This window comes from Felis catus, chromosome B2 (genome assembly GCF_018350175.1).
Source record: "Felis catus isolate Fca126 chromosome B2, F.catus_Fca126_mat1.0, whole genome shotgun sequence".
NCBI classification, from domain to species: Eukaryota; Metazoa; Chordata; class Mammalia; order Carnivora; family Felidae; genus Felis; species Felis catus.
The window spans coordinates 101,925,123-101,943,308 of record NC_058372.1 but is presented as its reverse complement, the minus strand read 5'-3'; the positions used below and the strand labels follow the sequence as shown (position 1 = coordinate 101,943,308).

At 41.9% G+C, this 18,186-nt stretch overlaps 1 long non-coding RNA gene across 2 annotated transcripts in view; it reads left to right on the top strand.

Moving 5' to 3' along the window:
• Positions 1 to 16,657, top strand: part of LOC102900933 — a 29,094-nt gene extending 12,437 nt beyond the window's left edge. The window contains exons 2-5 of one of the 2 annotated variants that reach the window (XR_440343.5): positions 12,876 to 13,001; positions 13,101 to 13,268; positions 13,931 to 14,025; positions 15,878 to 16,657. This is a non-coding gene — a long non-coding RNA (uncharacterized LOC102900933). Of the gene's footprint in view, positions 1 to 12,568; positions 13,002 to 13,100; positions 13,269 to 13,930; positions 14,026 to 15,877 lie in introns of those variants that run through there. The other variant, XR_006598182.1, reaches the window with a different exon arrangement.
• Positions 16,658 to 18,186: the final 1,529 nt, after the last annotated feature.

Below are 18,186 nucleotides of genomic sequence, written 5' to 3'. Positions count from 1 at the left end.
AGAAGATTGCAGGATAACATTAACAAAGGCCTTTCCAGATAGAAATATAAGGAACATGGGATACATTTCTGCGTGACTGGATATTTAGTAGCTGAATCAGCCATACCCTACCGTGACTGTGCGAAGTTACTCAAATAGTCTCAGAAACTTTTATTTCTTTAGTCAGTGTGTTGGATTTCTGTTATCATAAAAGGAAAAACAAAACTAGCATCAGAGGTGCTAGAAAGTGATTGTAATATTCAGTGAAGCAACGAAATAAGGTTGGTTCTAATGGTCTTCAGAACCCAGTTGTTCTCGAAGCAAATACTCGCTGTGCCTTGTTTTTTCTTCCATTAAGATGCAGAAAATATCTGGTTACATAAGAAATATGAAAAATGTAAGCACAGATTTGGATTTGCGAAGCTTAATGCATGAATGTATCCAACTAAGTCTTGAGGTTATTATGTCCATCAGAAGGATTGCCTGTTCTTTGACAAGTGTGAGCCTGCCTCTGGAATTCGCAACACATTCCAAGAAAATCATATCCTAACCGGTTTGTTGTTTACCCTGAAGAGGGCATTTTTGCACCTCATTTTTCAACTCTTTAGTTTGTTTACATCGAGGCAAAACATTCTCACACAGGAAGAGACTAGATAACTCTTTCTCACTGGAAGAAGGCTTCTCTTTTCAGGGTCAGGAACTTTATGTCTTCAAATTTAATTATCGGGAGATTGTAGACCGGTCCTCCAGGCTACATGTCTGTGTCTCTGACCTTTCCAAGGTCACAGTGCCTCTAGGCATACCACTAGATAGGCAAAGGATGGAGTCTAAGTTGAATAGCCTTGTTAACTTGTCTTCTGATGCTGATACAGAGATTCTCATCAGAACGCATTTGGGTGCCTTTGAGAGAGCTCAGTTCAAAAGGTGGAATAGTCTAGCCTCAAAATCCTTACCCAATTAACTATGACATCTTAAATTCTCCCAGCCAGACCTGTAAGAGAAAGCCTTTTACATTTACACAAGATGTGAGCAAGTCCTTGGACCAAGTTCATCAATTTCGTAATTTTGTAAGCTCTGACAAATCGAAAACATCACTTCTGATTTACAGCTTACCTGTAAGGAAGATCTACTGTCATGGCCGTTGGGCACATTTCAGTCAATTACAAAAACTTAACAGTTTAAAAGAATTTTCCTAAGTCTCTAGCTTTGTTCTGGATGGCTTTCACTAACTGAGCATCTAGACCTGTGCTCTTTAATGTGGTAGCCATTAGCCACAGGTGACTACTGAGCACTTTCAATGACTATTCCTCTGAGCTGAGATGTACTGCAAGTCTAAAATACGCATGAGGTTTTAAAGACAGGAGAAATGATACTATTTTGAATACAAAGGACTAGATAAATATATATTATCAACATTTACTTCACCTGTTTCTTATTACTTTCTTAAATGGTGCCACTAGAAAATTAAAAATTACATACGGAGCTCACATTCCATTTCTATTAGACTCCATTTCTATTAGACTAGATGCCTTGGAAGCGAACATCATGGAAGGAGACTCAGGAATACTTTGTGCATTTATACTTCCTTTGAAGTACTCCAGAAACAGCATTCATTTACACAAAACCCCTGTGAGATGGATGGAAAAATGCCTCTTACTAGCATTTCAAGGAAAATAACTTCAAAGGATATTGTCATCATGACTATGATTCATAAGTAAGCAAAAACTTTGAGTTCATGCTTCAGAGAATAAAGCATTCGGGGTCAGCTGTTTCCCTCACTCCTAACTCTTTCTCAGGTCCAGCTGAAACCAGAAAGATCTTGGGGTGGGAGTGGGGAGTGGTGTGGATTTGGGCAGTGACGTGTAGGTAGTAATTTTCACAGGAATACCTGGCAGGGAGTAGGTTTTTAAGAAGCGTTCGTTACGTTGACAACAGGGGACTCATGAATTTGGATTAAAAGCCTCATGTTGCTAAATTGCAGCTGGCTGGCTGGAACGCCGTGGTGCGACATGGCAGTTCAACACCTTGTTGCAAGGCCAGTCATTCCTGTCCTCTGTGGCATGGTGAGGCTGGGTCTAGTGCCAGCAGACTATGGGGTCCCTGGGCAAACGGCAGGCGTGCAGAGTCTGTAAACAGTACAGAGACGTAAAGTTCTGAGAGGCTAGAAAGGGTGAGGGGTCAGAGGTCGCCATACATCAGGAAAACATTAAAAATGCATGTTGTGACAAGAATTCAAAGTGTTTCTAGCAGATGAGCTTCAGATTAGTGAGAGAACTGCACCCAGAGGTCAGTGTAGATACAATATTGAACCTGACAGAAGAGTGGGTAATGGAGCTATGGGTTAAGCCCTGCAAAGAAAAACTTGGTTCAGCCAAGTGCCTCTGATCTACTTCCTGCCGGAGCAGTGACTGGTTCCAGGTCATATGTAGGTCCGAATGTTTCAGTGCCAATCAGGGCTAATGTCACCTGATTGCAGATGGGATGATTGAGTAGCTGAATGTAGGTTCCGGGAAACTTTTTAAGGGTTTGGAATTTTGCCCTTTAAAATGTGAGCCAAGCTCCTTTAGTAGCTCTGATGGGAGAAAAAGGGCCAGAAATGAGGGGCTTTGATACTCTCCTGGCTTTTTTTTACCACTGATTAAGAAAGAAAAACTCAGGTGCCTGGGTGGCTGAGTCAGTTAAGCATTTGACTTCAACTCAGGTCATGATCTCATGGCTTGTGAGTTCGAGTCCCGCGTCGGGCTCTTTGCTGATAGCTCAGAGCCTGGAGCCTGCTTCAGATTCTGTGTCTTCCTTTCTCTCTGTCCCTCCCCCTTTCGCTCTCTCTCTCTCTCTCTCTCTCTCTCTCTTAAAAATAAACATTAAAAAAAAGAAAGCAAAACTCTCCTTCTCCAACATTACTAGGCATAAGCTACTAAATGATCTAGATGTACAGTTAAACACCTCCCCCCATTTCTTTCTAAGTTTTTTTCAATGTTTATTTATTTTTGTGAGAGACAGAGCATGAGCAGGGGAGGGGCAGAGAGAGAGGGAGACACAGAATCCAAAGCAGGCTCCAGGCTCCGAGCTGTCAGCATAGAGCCTGCTGTGGGGCTTGAACACGTGAACCACGAGATCATGACCTGATCTTGAAGTAGGACACTTAACTGAGCCACCCAGTTGCCCCAACACCCTCCTTTTCTTTGTTTTCTTTGCCTACTTGGAGAAACAGAAACAAAATTAAATGTTTGGCATATAGGAAGTTATCGTATGTAAGGACAATCTGCTTTCACTGTCATAGTCTACCAAATGAGCTTAGTTGAAATGATCTTGTCTCAGAATGGTTGTAGGATATCAAACTTGAAAGCTGGTCTTTATAACTTTGATATTGTAAGGTATAGATGAGGCCCAGAAGAGTAAATGCCTTTATGACCTTGTGATCCCAATCTGGGTTGAAATAATGGCTTTGGTGATGTATTGATTGATTGATTGATTTTTTTTAAGATTTCTTTATTTTTGAGAGAGAGTGCACAAGAGAAGGGGCCGAGAGAGAGGGGAGGAGAGAAGATACGAAGCAAAGTGGGCTCTGCACTGACAACAACAAGCCCGATGTGGGTCTCGAACCCACAAACCGTGAGATCATGACCTGAGCTGAAGTCGGTCGCTCAACCAACTGAGCCACGCAAGTGCCCCGGTGACATGTTGATTTTGAACAAATGGCACAATTGATAGTTGAAGTAGCAATTGCCTAAAAGATGTGATCACTCTGTTGCTCTGGAGAAACCCAAGGGATCTTTGTGCTATTATTATTGGTTTGAAATCAAATTGGTGACCCTAAGTAAGCCAACAGCCGCCCTGAAACCATCATTAATAATTAAATGATGGGGTCCAAATTATAAGTGGAATCAATGTCTTCTTTTCTCCAAGAATCGGAATCATACTGTTTTTCCTAAATAACTGCCGGACACAATTGGTTTCTCTTAAAAGATGAGCTTGTCTTTACCTCCTTACCAGTGAAGTGGTGAATCATAAAAATAGATACAGCTTTCAGATCTGACAATTTAATACTTTTCTTCAGTACTGGATTTACTTAGAAAATGGACATCTTCAAATTCTTGGCTACGGAACATCTGAACAAGCACAAATACTTCTACAACCCATAATTGCCAGTTTGGACCAAAAAAAAAAAAAAAAGTATGGCTTTTTGTGGATTAAAGACTTAGATTTCAAGCAGTGACTGCCCCCCCCACCCCAATCTCCCACTACCAAATCCAGCAGTCTTATAAATACAACGTAAATTTGCATGAACTATAATTACTGTGGTCAATTATGCTACAGCAAGCACATAGTTTTTCCTCAAACATTTTCATAAGCAAGGAAGAAACTGTCTTTATGACTCATTTTTAGAGATGGGCCAACAAATTTGGGTCATGTGAGAGCTGACTTGTTTTTTTTTTTCCCCTGCACACTTAAGATGTGTTCATGTTTAGGGGAATCTAACTAAATCAACTTTCTATTACTTTGATTGGGTCCAGATGAAAAGTAATTCGAAAATAGGTCAGAGTTTTTAAATCCTGAGGATATCTTTATAATAAGCAGACCTCTTGCTTACTAAGTAGTTTATGACCATATACCTTCTGATGTAGTGTAATTATTTAAAAAAACAGCTTTATGGGAGTATAATTTATGTCCCATAGCATTTACCCATTGTAAGTAGATAATTCAAAGATTTTTGTGAATGTATATAGCAATGTAACCTTTACCGTATTTCAGTTTTAGAACATTTCCATCACCCCTGAAATTTCTCTTGTGCACTTTATATAGGCCTTCCTGCTTCTACTTCCAGCTCCCAGCAACCATCGATTCGCATTTTCTCTCTACAAAATTTTTTTTTTTCTGGACATTTCATGTAAGTGAATTAAATGGTAATTATGCCTCTTGTGTCTTACTTTGTTTTGGGAATCGGTCTAGGTTGCAGCATGCATCGGTTGTATTATCCCTTGATTGCTGAATAATATTCCGTTTTATGGATATGTCACATTTAAAAAAAAATCCATTTACCAGTTGATGGACATTTAAATTGTTTCCAGTTTGGGGCCATTGTGTCTAATGCTGCTACGAACATGCATTGACGTGTCTTTGTGTGGACATATGCTTTCATTTGTCTTACATAGATTCCTGAGAATTGAATTGCTTTATTACATAGGAAGTTTCTGTTTAAATTGTTAAGACAGTGTTAAATGTTTTCCAAAGCATCCATGCCATTTTACATTTCCACCAACAATATATGAGAGTTCCCATTCCTCCACACCATCATCAATACTTGGTATTGCATTGTCTGTCTTTTTGATTATAGTGATATTAGTAGATATAAAGTGGCATATCATTATGGTTTCAATGTGCATTTTCCTAATGACAAATGATGTTTAGCATCTTCTCATGTGCTTAATCAACTATGTGCATATCTTCTTTGGTGACATGACTAAAAATATTTTGCCCATTTTCTTTTTTACATTTATTTTTTTGTTGAGAGACAGAGAGAGACAGAGCATGAGCAGGGGAGGGGCTGAGAGAGGGAGACACAGAATCTGAAACAGGCTCCAGGCTCTGAGCTCTCAGCACAGAGCCCGACGCAAGGCTTGAACCAATGAACTGTGAGATCATAACCTGAGTGGAAATTGGACACTTAACCGACTGAGCCACCCAGGTGCCCCATTTTGCCCCTTTTTAAAATGGGATGTTTGTCTTATCACTGAGTCATAAGTGTGTGTTACGTATTTGGGTACAAGTCGTTCATCAAACACACGATTTGCAAATATTTTCTTCTGGTCTGTGACTTGCCTTTTTATTTAAAAAAATGAGGTGCAAATGTTTTTAACTTTGATGAGGTAAAAATATTCTAAATTTTAATGGAGTCCAATTTACCAGGTTAGCAGCTTAAAATTATTCACGGACTCTCCATAAACCACAAGGGCATAGTCAAGAATCCATAGCACCACATACAAAATCACAGAAAGACATACAAAGTCAGATCTGACTTCCATGCATCTCTGCACGACTTTAGCCCTTGACCGGATTTTGTCTCTCATTCCATGTTTTAATCAGAATGTTATCTCCTGCACCCTCTTAATTGACCATGTCATTTCTGCTCCCTATGCTTTTGCTCTGGTTCGTCTTTCTACTCGGACCAACGTCGTACATCCCTTTCCCTCTCTGGCTAAATTCTTCTCTTTCTAACTCCTTTATAACTAAGATCCTCTGGAAAACCTCTGCTATTCCTCCCTCCCAGGCTGGGTTGGGTGCTCTTCCTAAATGTCTATTTCAGTCTTCGCCTATTTCAGTCTTAGCATATCTCACAGTACTCTGTAATTTTTGTTGTATTGTCTTCCTTATCCAAGAATAAAGTTGTTTAGATAAAGGGCTAGTTTTTAGGTAATGGGTTAGTTTTTCTTTGTATTTCTAGTGCCTAGCATAACTGCAGTTTTATTATAAGTACTTAATAAATATCGACTGAATATATGCTGTGTTTCAAAAAGTCATGAAGAGCCTGACTTTTAGGAAAGCAAATCTATTCAGTGGATTATAACCAATCAGAGATAAGCATTCAACAAACCTACATGTTCAGAGAAATAAGATTGTCAGAAAGATTCTGGATTCAGCATCAAACCATTTGTTCAGTTTTATTCTATAAAGACACTGTTTTATTCTATAAAGAACTATCTGCTTTACAAGAGTTTTCTCTAATACTCACAACACCCTCATGTAAGAGAGGTAACTGTTGATGTCCCTGTTTTATAGGAAAGAAAACTCAGAGTAAGTGCCTTGACTGAGGCCATCTAGCCATTTGTAATGGGAAAGAGAACTGGTCATTTATAAACTTAGCATGATAAGAAATCATGGCTTCGAGGAATGCACTTAATAAATGTTCAGTGAACACACACTATGTGTCAGACAATATTCTAGGAGCTATGAATTTAAAAGGAAAAGGGGAAACAACATTTTTTTTTGCAGTCATGGAGTTTATGATCTAGGTGGTCATGCCATTTCCACTAAAACAATGGATGCTACTCTAACCAACATGTTAAGAGAGAAAAACTGAGCTTTCAATTCACTTGAGATAGTAAAGACAGAAAATGATAAAAAATTTGAGTCATACAGACTTGAGAATGCTTGTTTCATCCCTCATTTTTCTTTTCTAAGTGGGAGTTGAGAAATGAATGGATTTTCGTATACACAGGGGTTTGCCAGCAACATAAACATCATAACCTGGCCCTGGCCCTGCCCCTGGCCCTGGAATGGCCAACTATTTGGCCATGATATCTGTCAGAGAGACCAGGCAATGCCTATGTATGCAGTGCTGTGTTTAGGAAAGAGTCAGAAGAGAAAGGATAATTGGGAAAGGTGGGAAGGAGGTAGAAAAATTGAAAATGCAGTGGGGAAGAGAGAGAACAAGGACATAATCATTGTCAAGACCAACGTCTGTGGGTCTTCTCTCTGTATCCTGAGGGTAGGGCCCTGCCCGTACTGGTAATTATTATATGACTTGGGACCTAGCACAAGGCCTCTCCCTTGGTTAGTGTTCACTAAGTGTATTAGGTATATGATATATTGAAATAAGTCTATTCATTAAATTAAAAAAAAACATTTGTTGATCGCTCTGGGATCCTAACCATAGTGTGAGGTGTTGGTCCCTGCCTTCAAGGGATACACACGATATTTAGGGAAAGAAACAAAATCGAATTATTGAAAGGAAAGTATGATAAATACTGTAACAGAGAGGTGAATAAAGTGCTATGAAAATGCTAGAAAGAGATACTTGCGCTGTCTCAGGATTAGGGGAAATCTTCGTGGAGCGTCTGACATTGGAGCTGGGAAGGTTACTTAGGGCATGGTCTGGAGTGACTGACCGGTTCAGGATACAATGGGAATGTCACAGTGGCTAGAGAGAAAACACGTAGACAGAAGAGACCGAGGACATGTGAAATCTACAAGGCCAGGCTAGCCAACTGGATGACCGTCTGGGGCATCCGGCGGGCAGTAGGGGCACACGTTAGTTCACCCGCTGTGCCATCAGGGCTATCTTTTTAAAAATATGTTTTGTGATGTTAATACCCTTCTCAAAGCCACAAAGCCGCTCATCCATCACGAAGAATTATGTAATATGGGTTTCCACAGGCTGATGAGGCCTCTAGATAGACATGCACACGAAAGTTTAATTGTGGAAGCACTAGTCTACATAAGTCACTGAACCTTCGTGGCCTTAGCCCTACTTCCTGGTATCCATGCCCTGGTATAATCCTCACTAACACTGAGTTAGTGCAGGTCTATGTATCAAACAGAACACAGAGGAAAGGATGGTTTGCCACTTCTAAGGCTAGGTCCTAACATATACTGGGGCATCGCCTGTTTCGTTCTCTCTTCATTTATGTGCTCTGAGGAAAGCCAGTCGCTATGCCATAAGGATATTCCAGGAGCCTGTGGATCGCCCCGTGTGGGAAGGAACTGAGGCCTCCTGGTGACTGCCATGTGAGTGAGCCGTCTTGGAGGCAGACTCTTCAGTTTCTGTCAAGCCTTCTGATGGCTGCAGCCCCAAGCAGGAATCCCGAGGGACTTCTGAGTCAGAGCCACTAGCTAAGCCGCTCCCAAATACCAGACCCATAAAAAGTTTTAGATAATAAGTGTTTGTGGTTGTAAGCCACTGAATTTTAAGATGATTCTTTAGGCAGCAATTGATAATTCATACATCACTGATCATGTAAAGTCAGAGTTAAAAGGGACTCCAGTGATTAAGCAAGGCAGGCACTGATAGCTGGGCTCACCCTTTCCCATGAAGCCTGAAGAGATTTGATCAGAGCTGGCACGTGTTGAGACCCCTTTACGATCCCTGATTCTAAGAGATGCGGGGCTTGGTCCAAGTTTGCGTGTGTAATTAATGAGAAGAACTCCATTTCCTGATTGCAAGTCCAGGTCTTTGCCACTATATTGTGCTACTGTCCAAAAAAATGACTTAATTTAACCTTTTTAGTTTTTAGGAGATACCCATTCACTTGCTGAACATCAGTCACTCAGCTTGTTAAGAATTACTCATCTGGGGGGCGCCTGGGTGGCGCAGTCGGTTAAGCGTCAGACATCAGCCAGGTCACAATCTCGCGGTCCGTGAGTTGGAGCCCCGCGTCGGGCTCTGGGCTGATGGCTCGGAGCCTGGAGCCTGTTTCTGATTCTGTGTCTCCCTCTCTCTCTGCCCCTCCCCCGTTCATGCTCTGTTTCTCTCTGTCCCAAAAATAAATAAAAAACGTTGAAAAAAAATTAAAAAAAAAAAAGAATTACTCATCTGGGAAGAAGGTACCATAGGGTTTAAGGAAGTGGAAGATAGTTTGATTCGTGGCAGGCTAGATAACGGCCCCCAGAGATATCCAGGTCCTAATTCCTGGAATCTACACATGCCACCTTATATGGTAAAAGTGATTTTTCAGATGTAATTAAGTTGAGGATCTTGGGATGGGGAGATTATCCTGGATTTTCTGGGTAGAATAGAATCTAAATGTAATCACAACTGTCCTCTTAGGTGGGAAGCAGAGAGCAATTGGATAAAGAAAAGGAGAAGGCAATGTGATGCAGGATAAGAAGAGAAAAGATTATGTGATGCAGGGCCATGAGCCAAGGAATGAGGACAACATCCTTCCTGGAAAAGACAAAGAAACAGATTCTCCCCTGGAGCCTCCAGAAGGAGCCAGCCCAGATGACCCTTTGATTTTAGCTCACTGCGACTGATTTCACATTTCTGACCTCCAGAACTATAAAAGAATCAGTTGGTGTACCAATCCATCTCCCCGTCTTGTTAGCTTGTGCGAGACCATCTGTCCAAGACTCTGTTGTGTCCTCTGTAAAATGGGAATAATAAAGTATCTATTTCACAGAGTTGCCGTTAGATTATGATCATTCATGTGAAATGCTCAGGATAGGACTTGGCTCGTGGAAGGTTCTTTATAAAGTTGGCTACTGATTTGGTCTAGACAGGAAGACTGCAACATTTTTTGCCTCCTTTCCACTAACTCAAGTAGAGTACTAAGTAGCTCTTGGAATACAGAAAGGGTTGCATATTTATTAACTGTTCGAATGTCACTATCCTTTTTTTTTTTTTTTTTTAATTTTTTTTTTCAACGTTTATTTATTTTGGGGACAGAGAGAGACAGAGCATGAACAGGGGAGGGGCAGAGAGAGAGGGAGACACAGAATCGGAAACAGGCTCCAGGCTCCGAGCCATCAGCCCAGAGCCTGACGCGGGGCTCGAACTCACGGACCGCGAGATCGTGACCTGGCTGAAGTCCGACGCTCAACCGACTGCGCCACCCAGGCGCCCCTCGAATGTCACTATCCTATCAGGCACTTCGACCCTATTGGCTTCATTTTCTCTGATCGTCTTTTCTCAAGAGTTGATTGCAAGACACAGAAAAGGCAAATGGATGGAATGACTGGAAAATAACCCCTGAATGAGAGAACTAAAGAGGGTCTTGAAGGGATTTCTTTGCCTATTATCTGCGTCCAGGGAAAGTCACACAAAACAGGTGAAAGGTTATCCTGTTTGTAAAAATCTCTAGCGAGGGAGTGCCCACAACCTTTCCTAGTAAGGTCCCTTGATGCAGATGAAGACTGTTCTTGATTTTCAAAGAAGACTGCACTGATGTCTGTAAGTCTCCTCTGTGGAAAGAAATAGAACGGTTTTGTTTTTGAGAACGGCTTAATACACAGTGCCGCTCAAAAGAGTCTGTTGTGAAAGTGGCCACGTGTTAGTTACCTGGCCGTGTCTCCGTTTCGGTTTCAGGACCACTGAAGGTAAGAGGCAGCAGAGTTGTACAGAGATTTTCTTTTCCTTACCCTGGACTACACTTCAGAATGTCACGAATGAAAAAGAAAACGTATAATAAATCTATTTACTTACGTTATTCATCCCTACAACTCTGTTTTCTGTAGACTCTTGTATTTTCTATTTTTCGCTTCGTGGATTCGGCATTTGTATTCTGTTGTTTATAGGTACTGGTTACATCTGCATAGATGAAGTGCTCTGTGGTTTCTACCGTGAGCCCTTGGGGGGCGGGAACAGCTTCTACACCTTTCTCTTGTATAATGTTTGGTGGAACTTCTTGTGCCCCAGGGCTGTTTTATGATGACAGAGATGTCACTATAAAACGAAGCTAAAGGAACATTGTTTACTTTTATTTTAATATTTATTTATTTATTTACTTATTTTCAAAGAACATTAACTTTTTTTTAGCTTATTTATTTTGAGAGAGAGAGAAAGAGAGAATGAGAATGAGTGGGGTAGGGGCAGAGAGAGAGGAAGGTAGAATTCCGAGAAGGCTCCACGTTGTCCGCGCAGTGCACGACGCAGGGCTCGATCCCATGAACCGTGATGGAGTCAGACGCTTAACTGACTGAGCCACGCAGACACCCCTCAAAGGACTATTTTTTTTTAAATAGGGTCTTTTGCTGTTGGGTCTTTAGGGGGTGTCTCTCTATTTACAGAGTAAAGAACTGAGGAAGAAGCGCTGTATCATCATGACAAGCAACTGTGGCCAAATGGCCCAGGCCAGTGATTTTCTAAAGGCCTGCAAAATCCTGGTCCTGTTGGAGATGGCCGTGGAAACAAATGAATCTGGTTCACTGACCTGGCCTCTGATGCCAGACGAAGGTTTAGCCTAAGGATGAAAGACCAAGTTCCCTTCTATCTCTGAACATGTCTCAACCCTGGACGTTGTCCTTCTCCATCACTGAATCCCATGTTCACCCACCCCCGTGGTTAGCAGCTCATTAGAGGGGGGTGCATTTTTCCTAATTTAGCCTGGAGTGGCTGATGTTTGTTGGGCTAACAGGGTGTGATGCCTGGTGCAGGAACAAAGTCAGTCTGAAGTCAGTTGACCAGGATGTCTTTCTCTCCGATGCAGACTCAACTACCCAAACTGGTAATGGAGGCAGACATCTCTTAATTGAAGTGGCCTTGTTTAGCCAACAGAGATTGACGGGCCGAGTGGCATTAGGTTTGCTGCCTCACAGGTGCCATCTGATGGTGGCAGTTGAGCAGAACCTTAGTAGGTCTTTCGTGACAGCTTTGTAAGACACTGACTATAAGCCACGCACAAATTACTTTTTCATATTTAAACAGTTTTTAATCTTCAGTTTTCAGAGAGCGAGAGAGAGAGAGAGAGACAGAGACAGAGCATGAGCGGGGGAGGAGCAGAGAGACAGGGAGACACAGAATCCCACTCAGGCTCCAGGCTCTGAGCTGTCAGCACAGAGCCCAACGTGCTGCTCCTACCCACAAACTGTGAGATCGTGACCTGAGCCGAAGCCGGACGCGTAACCTACTGAGCCACCCAGGTGCCCCTCTTTTTCATATTTAGATGCTCTGATTGTCCAAGGTAGGTGAGGAATGAACAAAGGCACATCCAGAGGGTGATGCTCAACCTCTCTCCAGATAAGAAGCTCACATCAGCTTTTGCTTTTGTGGGGAAGCAAAATTTAATATATAATCGAAAATCCCCCCAGCTCAGTTCACAGGTTCTAGGAGAGAAGATGAAACTTTCATTTACCTTTACCCTATACGTGGAGAGATTCTGTGCATAACCGCTTAAACCAACAGCTGGTAGATTTTGATGCATTTTTATCTGCTTACACAAGATCAACTCCCACCATAAACACTGAATTCTGTTTCTAACAGAAGGGCAGGATCCGCGGGTAGCATAACCAGAGCGCTCCAGGCTCTTCCCCCCCCCCTTTTCTCAGAGACTCCAGAGGAATGTGCCTTTGTACCGCCTCACTAGCATCCCTAAATCATGATTAATTTAAAGCCTTTTCTCTCCTTAGTGAGGCCTGACACAAGCAACCGCTTTTCTGTCACATCGATTTTTCTGTCCTTGCAGATTCGAAGCCAGGGTTGAGTCCTCCTAACAGGGCGAGTTCTCTGACAAGGAAGTTTTGCAAGCAAATTTACAGCTGGAGTCAAGCTCGTCAGTGAGGGCCAGAGGGGAACTGTCGCAATCCACTGGGTAAGTATGCATTTAATAGTGTTTATCCAAGCAAGTTTGTGATTTCTTCACTCTATGCAACAAATATGTTATTTGTAATACCTATCTTCTCTAATCTAGGTGTTTGAAAAATGCCTCTAACGTGTGTGGGCTAGAATACATTTTGTTTTTCTGTGGGCATATTCATTTAACAAGGGCAGCCTTTGAGGAACGATCAAAAACTGTTTGTCATTTTTCCAAATCATCTCTCTCTGCGGTGACCATGACTTAATCCTGAAGGAAAACAAGGTAATCTTTTCAAATAAACATTCTCAAGGATGTTTAGAGGGAACCCAGTCGCTAGTATGCAGAACCGTCCCCGTGACTGAAAATAGTTATATCGAAGGAATCCAATGACAGTGAGTTGGAGGGTTTGTAAGCATTTGGTATTTTCAGATGATTGACAATAATAAGCTAAATTGCGAGCAAAGGCGTGTGTGTGTGTGTGTGTGTGTGTGTGTATGTGTGTGTGTGTGTTGGAAGAGTCACCTAGGATCTTGTTTCTCAGTGCTGTTGGTGGAAAATGAGGCACAGAGTGGTTAACCACTTTCCTTAGGTAAGGGAGCTGGTGAGGAACATTGGTGATATTTAGAACCTAAGCCCATCAGCTTTCCTGGGGCTCACCTGCTTCTGGTCAGAGTGACTAAGGGATGAAGAAACATTTGATCATGATGTAAAAAGGGAGTTCTGAAACCACAGCAATTGGTTAGTAAGCAATGCAGCTTAGTAGTACACGATTCCTAGTCTCAAGGAACTTGGCATGAAATAAAAAGAGGAAAGGCTCAGTATGTATTGAATAAACAAAACTTACTTGGATGACAGAATTAATTAAATCAATACAGACCAGGGGCATGAGAGTTTATCATATTACTGACAACATTATTTGCATTACAATTTTCTTTTTTTGCCAGTCTTTTCCCTTCTGGTCTCTGCGCTCTTGAAGGACATTTGGGCCTGAAGTCCCAGGACTTAAGGCTGATCCCGGCACAGATGAGGACAGGAAGAGGTGAGTGAATAAATTTGGTCTTGAATTTGATATTTTTATCTCCCATTGTTTGTGGGCCTGATGTTCTCTAATTTATCATTTGCTATTTAAGATGCCCATACATTCAAGGCATCTTTTTAAATATGTCCCCACCTATACACGACATAATTACATTATTACCTTGTTAAAAATCTTATAGCTGTGCTGTGCAGCAGAAACACAATGTGAGTTTTAAATTTTCTAATAGGCACATTAAAAAAGTAAAAAGAATAGTATAGTTCATTTAACTCAACATATCTAAAGCCTTGCCATTTTAGCAAGTCAATTAATATTATTAATTAACAGAATTACTAATGAGATAACTTACGTTATTTTTTCATAGTAGGTTTCTAAAATCCAGTGTGCATTTTAACTTAATGGGCATCTCAGTTCAGACCTACTTTTTTTTTTTTTAACTTTTTTTAATGTTTATTTATTTTTGAGACAGAAAGTCAGAGCACAAGCTGGGAAGGGGCAGGGAAAGAGGGAGACACAGAATCTGAAGCAGGCTCCAGGCTCCGAGCTGTCAGCATAGAGCCCGACACAGGGCTAGAACCCGCAAGCAGTGAGATCATGACCTGAGCCGAAGTCGGTTACTTAACCGAATGAGCCCCCCCAGGCGCCCCATTTCAGACCTACTTTTGACTATGATGTAGATTGCTGCATTTCAAGTCAACAATGTGCACTTGTAACCGCTGTATTTAGCACAGAGCTAGAGTTCACATGTAGGTGTAGGCAACGTTTTCCCTGCCATTATGCACGTTCTCAACCCCTGTAGTTCAGAAATAATCCCATCCCCAGTCCCCTGTATGAAAGCTGGGTGACCAACCATCCTGATTTACCCAAGGGTTTTCTGGGACACAGGACTTGCAACTGTAAAGCCAACACAATCTCAAGCAAAACCGAACGGCTCGTCATCCCACGTGTAAACCATGCCTGTCCATCCACACATTTTATCCTCTTGGCCGCAGTGAGTGGATCAGATTTAGAACATATACACCTGCTGCCACTCATGAGATTTTGTGGGAACCACTGGGAAAAAGACCCTCACTTTCTGCAGTAGTTATTATATTGAGCTTCAGCTAACCTTCTTTACATCATGAGGAGAGAGCCTGGTTGACAGTAGTTCTTCAGAGAAAACCAGAGGTAGGGAAAAACTGAGTCTTGGTGACTTTTTATTTTGTATTTTTTTAGTTCCTGGATCCAGCCTTGCGTGAAGCTACTCTGCCCTTAAACTTTTCAGTAAGACAAAAAAGGGTTATTTTTTTTTAAGTAGGAAGCAATGGAGATCTGCTGTTTGTTCCTCTCCTGTCTCTTTCTCTCTAGCTCTCAGACCTTTGCCTTTGCTCATGTTTGCGAGTGCTTTGCTCCATTGTAGTGACTCTCACGACAGATCGTAAGTCTCATTCTAGATATTGGAACAATCTAAAGTTCGTGAGATCTCCAACCCATGGGCTAGGGACCCTTGGGAGATTGTGGAGTTGTAAGGTCAGCATCTGATAATCCGTCCATCCATTTATGTCTTCTTAATCAATGAATACTAAAAGTGAAATCATTAGCATGTGGAAAGATAACACTTTTCGACAGCTCCAGGAGAAGACTGAGTAGGCATTCAATAGATATCATCGAGCTACTACTATATAACTTGACAAGGTTAAGTGCCCTATATGAAGCATTTAACACATATTATAGCATAGTATTTAGACTGGACTATTATCCTTGTTGTTTTGACATAGAAAAATAAATTTATATATATATATATATATATTCTTTATTCACTATTCATTTAACAAATTTATTTTTTAAACTATTATGTTCTCGATGACTTTAACAGGTGGTAAAGAAAATAAGCTTACAAATATAGCCTACGAAACCACGCATGAGTAAATAAAGAACTAGGAGACGCCACTGCAGAGGAGAGGACGAGAAGCACCTGAGGGCAGAGGTGGGAATGGGTGCAGAAGGGACTCTGACACAATCGGAGAAGCTCCCACAAGCATGGTGCCTGATGCCTGACACAGCAAAGTGTATCTGCTCTATTGCAAACGTCTTTACCTTTTTCAGATGAGAGTTCCATTATTTCACAATGACAAATTTTACTTTGTTTTTCTGTATCATGGTGACATAAGGTCATGTTCCCAGGGTTGTGGGATCGAGCCCCGCATCAGGCTCCTCGCTGAGTGTCGAGTCTGCTTAAGATTCTGTCTCTCTCTCCCTCTGCCTTTCCCCAACTCGAGTGTATGCTCTCTCTTTCTCTCTGTCTCAAAAAAAAAATAGTATTTGAGGCTGGAGTTTCCTTACCTGTGAAGTAAGGCAGATCAACCAATTCATCCAGAAGAGCATCCCTTTCAAAGTTTAGACACTACAAAGACTTCAAATAGCATCCTCTGTTTCTACATTTACTGGCCTTCTGTTAAGACAACATGTCCTACAAACCACAGTCCAGAAGCCAGGCATTGCAGCTTGGCATCAGCTCAGCCTACGAGAGAAAAATTCCATCTCATTTTATTTATTTTTAAATGTTTGTTTAATGTGAGAGAGAGAGAGAGAGAGAGAGCAGGGGAGGAGCAGAGAGAGGGGGAGAGAGAGAATCCCAAGCAGGCTCCGCACTGTCAGCACAGGGCCTGAGGCAGGGCTCAATCCCATGAACTGGAAGTTCACGACCTGAGCTGAGGTCAAGAGTTGGATGCTTCACCCACTGAGCCACCCAGGGGTCCGTCACCTCATTTTATTTTTACAGAAGTCACAAGATCATCCCTTTGTAGCTGTAACATTTCTTCACTTAAATATAGCCTAGGACAGACTGGTGAAGATTTTGTTACTGGTGGCAGGTTACTGATGGCAGAAAGAGTTTCAGCAAATGCCTCAATCTAATGTTACTAGATTTGCAAGTGAGTAACAGTGAGTTTCATCCAACGTATAATAAATATCCTGAACTTTCCCTGTCCAGAAGCAAAACAAAATTGAAAGAACTCAAACCTTTTCCTATGGACCTAAGTTGGAAGCATATCAAATTCTTCATCTTAGAATTTAGACTTTTCGAGAAATCTGCTTTCTTGTTATGTTTAATTTGACTACGCCTGGGAATGCATTTGTGTGTGTAGTTATGATGTCAGGTAGGAGGAGAAAGACACAGGCAAAGGGCGGGGGGGCGGTGAGGCAGGGGGGTTGTGTGCGTAGTTATGATGTCAGGTAGAGGGAGAAAGAGACAGACAAAGGGCGGGGGCGGGGAGGGTGGGGAGGGGGGAGACTGTTGTGCTGTGTTCCCCAGAGTTTAGTGTAGGTCTACAGCTTAAAGATCAACATCATCTTGAAGATGACATGAGAAAAGGAGAAGATAGAAAGGGCATAAGTGTTTATGGACCACATTGGTGCACTTAGCCTCTGACACTGGATTCTTTTGATTTCAAAACAGTTTTTAATGTTAGTTTCATTGTTTTGATGTAAATGAAAATATCTCCTGCTTTATGAACAAATGTGTCAATTAATACGCGCTGAATCTTAATAAAGTAATATACGTTCACCTTAACAACCTTGGAAGACCCTATCTGAATCTTAATAAAGTAATATATGTTCACCTTAACAACCTTGGAAGACCCTATCTGACTTTTACAAACTGAACGTTTTCCCTCACTGCAGGTTGAAATTGACGTTTTATTTCTCTGCAGGTGAGCATGTGACAGTTTCGGCTACATGGTAACTCAACACAAGGGTCGTATACTGGCTATTACCATGCTCTTCCAGATTTACTGTGCCTTTTCTTTTTTTTTTTTTAATTTTTTTTTCAACATTTATTTATTTTTGGGACAGAGAGAGACAGAGCATGAACGGGGGAAGGGCAGAGAGAGAGGGAGACACAGAATCGGAAACAGGCTCCAGACTCTGAGCCATCAGCCCAGAGCCCGACGCGGGGCTCGAACTCACGGACCGCGAGATCGTGACCTGGCTGAAGTCGGACGCTTAACCGACTGCGCCACCCAGGCGCCCCCCTTTTTTGAGAGAGAGAGAGAGGGCACAAGTGAGCAAGAGGCAGAGAGAGAGAGAGAGCAAGAGAAGCCGGGATCACCCCAAGCTGGGCTCAGTTCGCCCTAGGCAGGGCACCAGCTCACAAACCACAAGATCATGACTTGGGCTGAAGTCAGA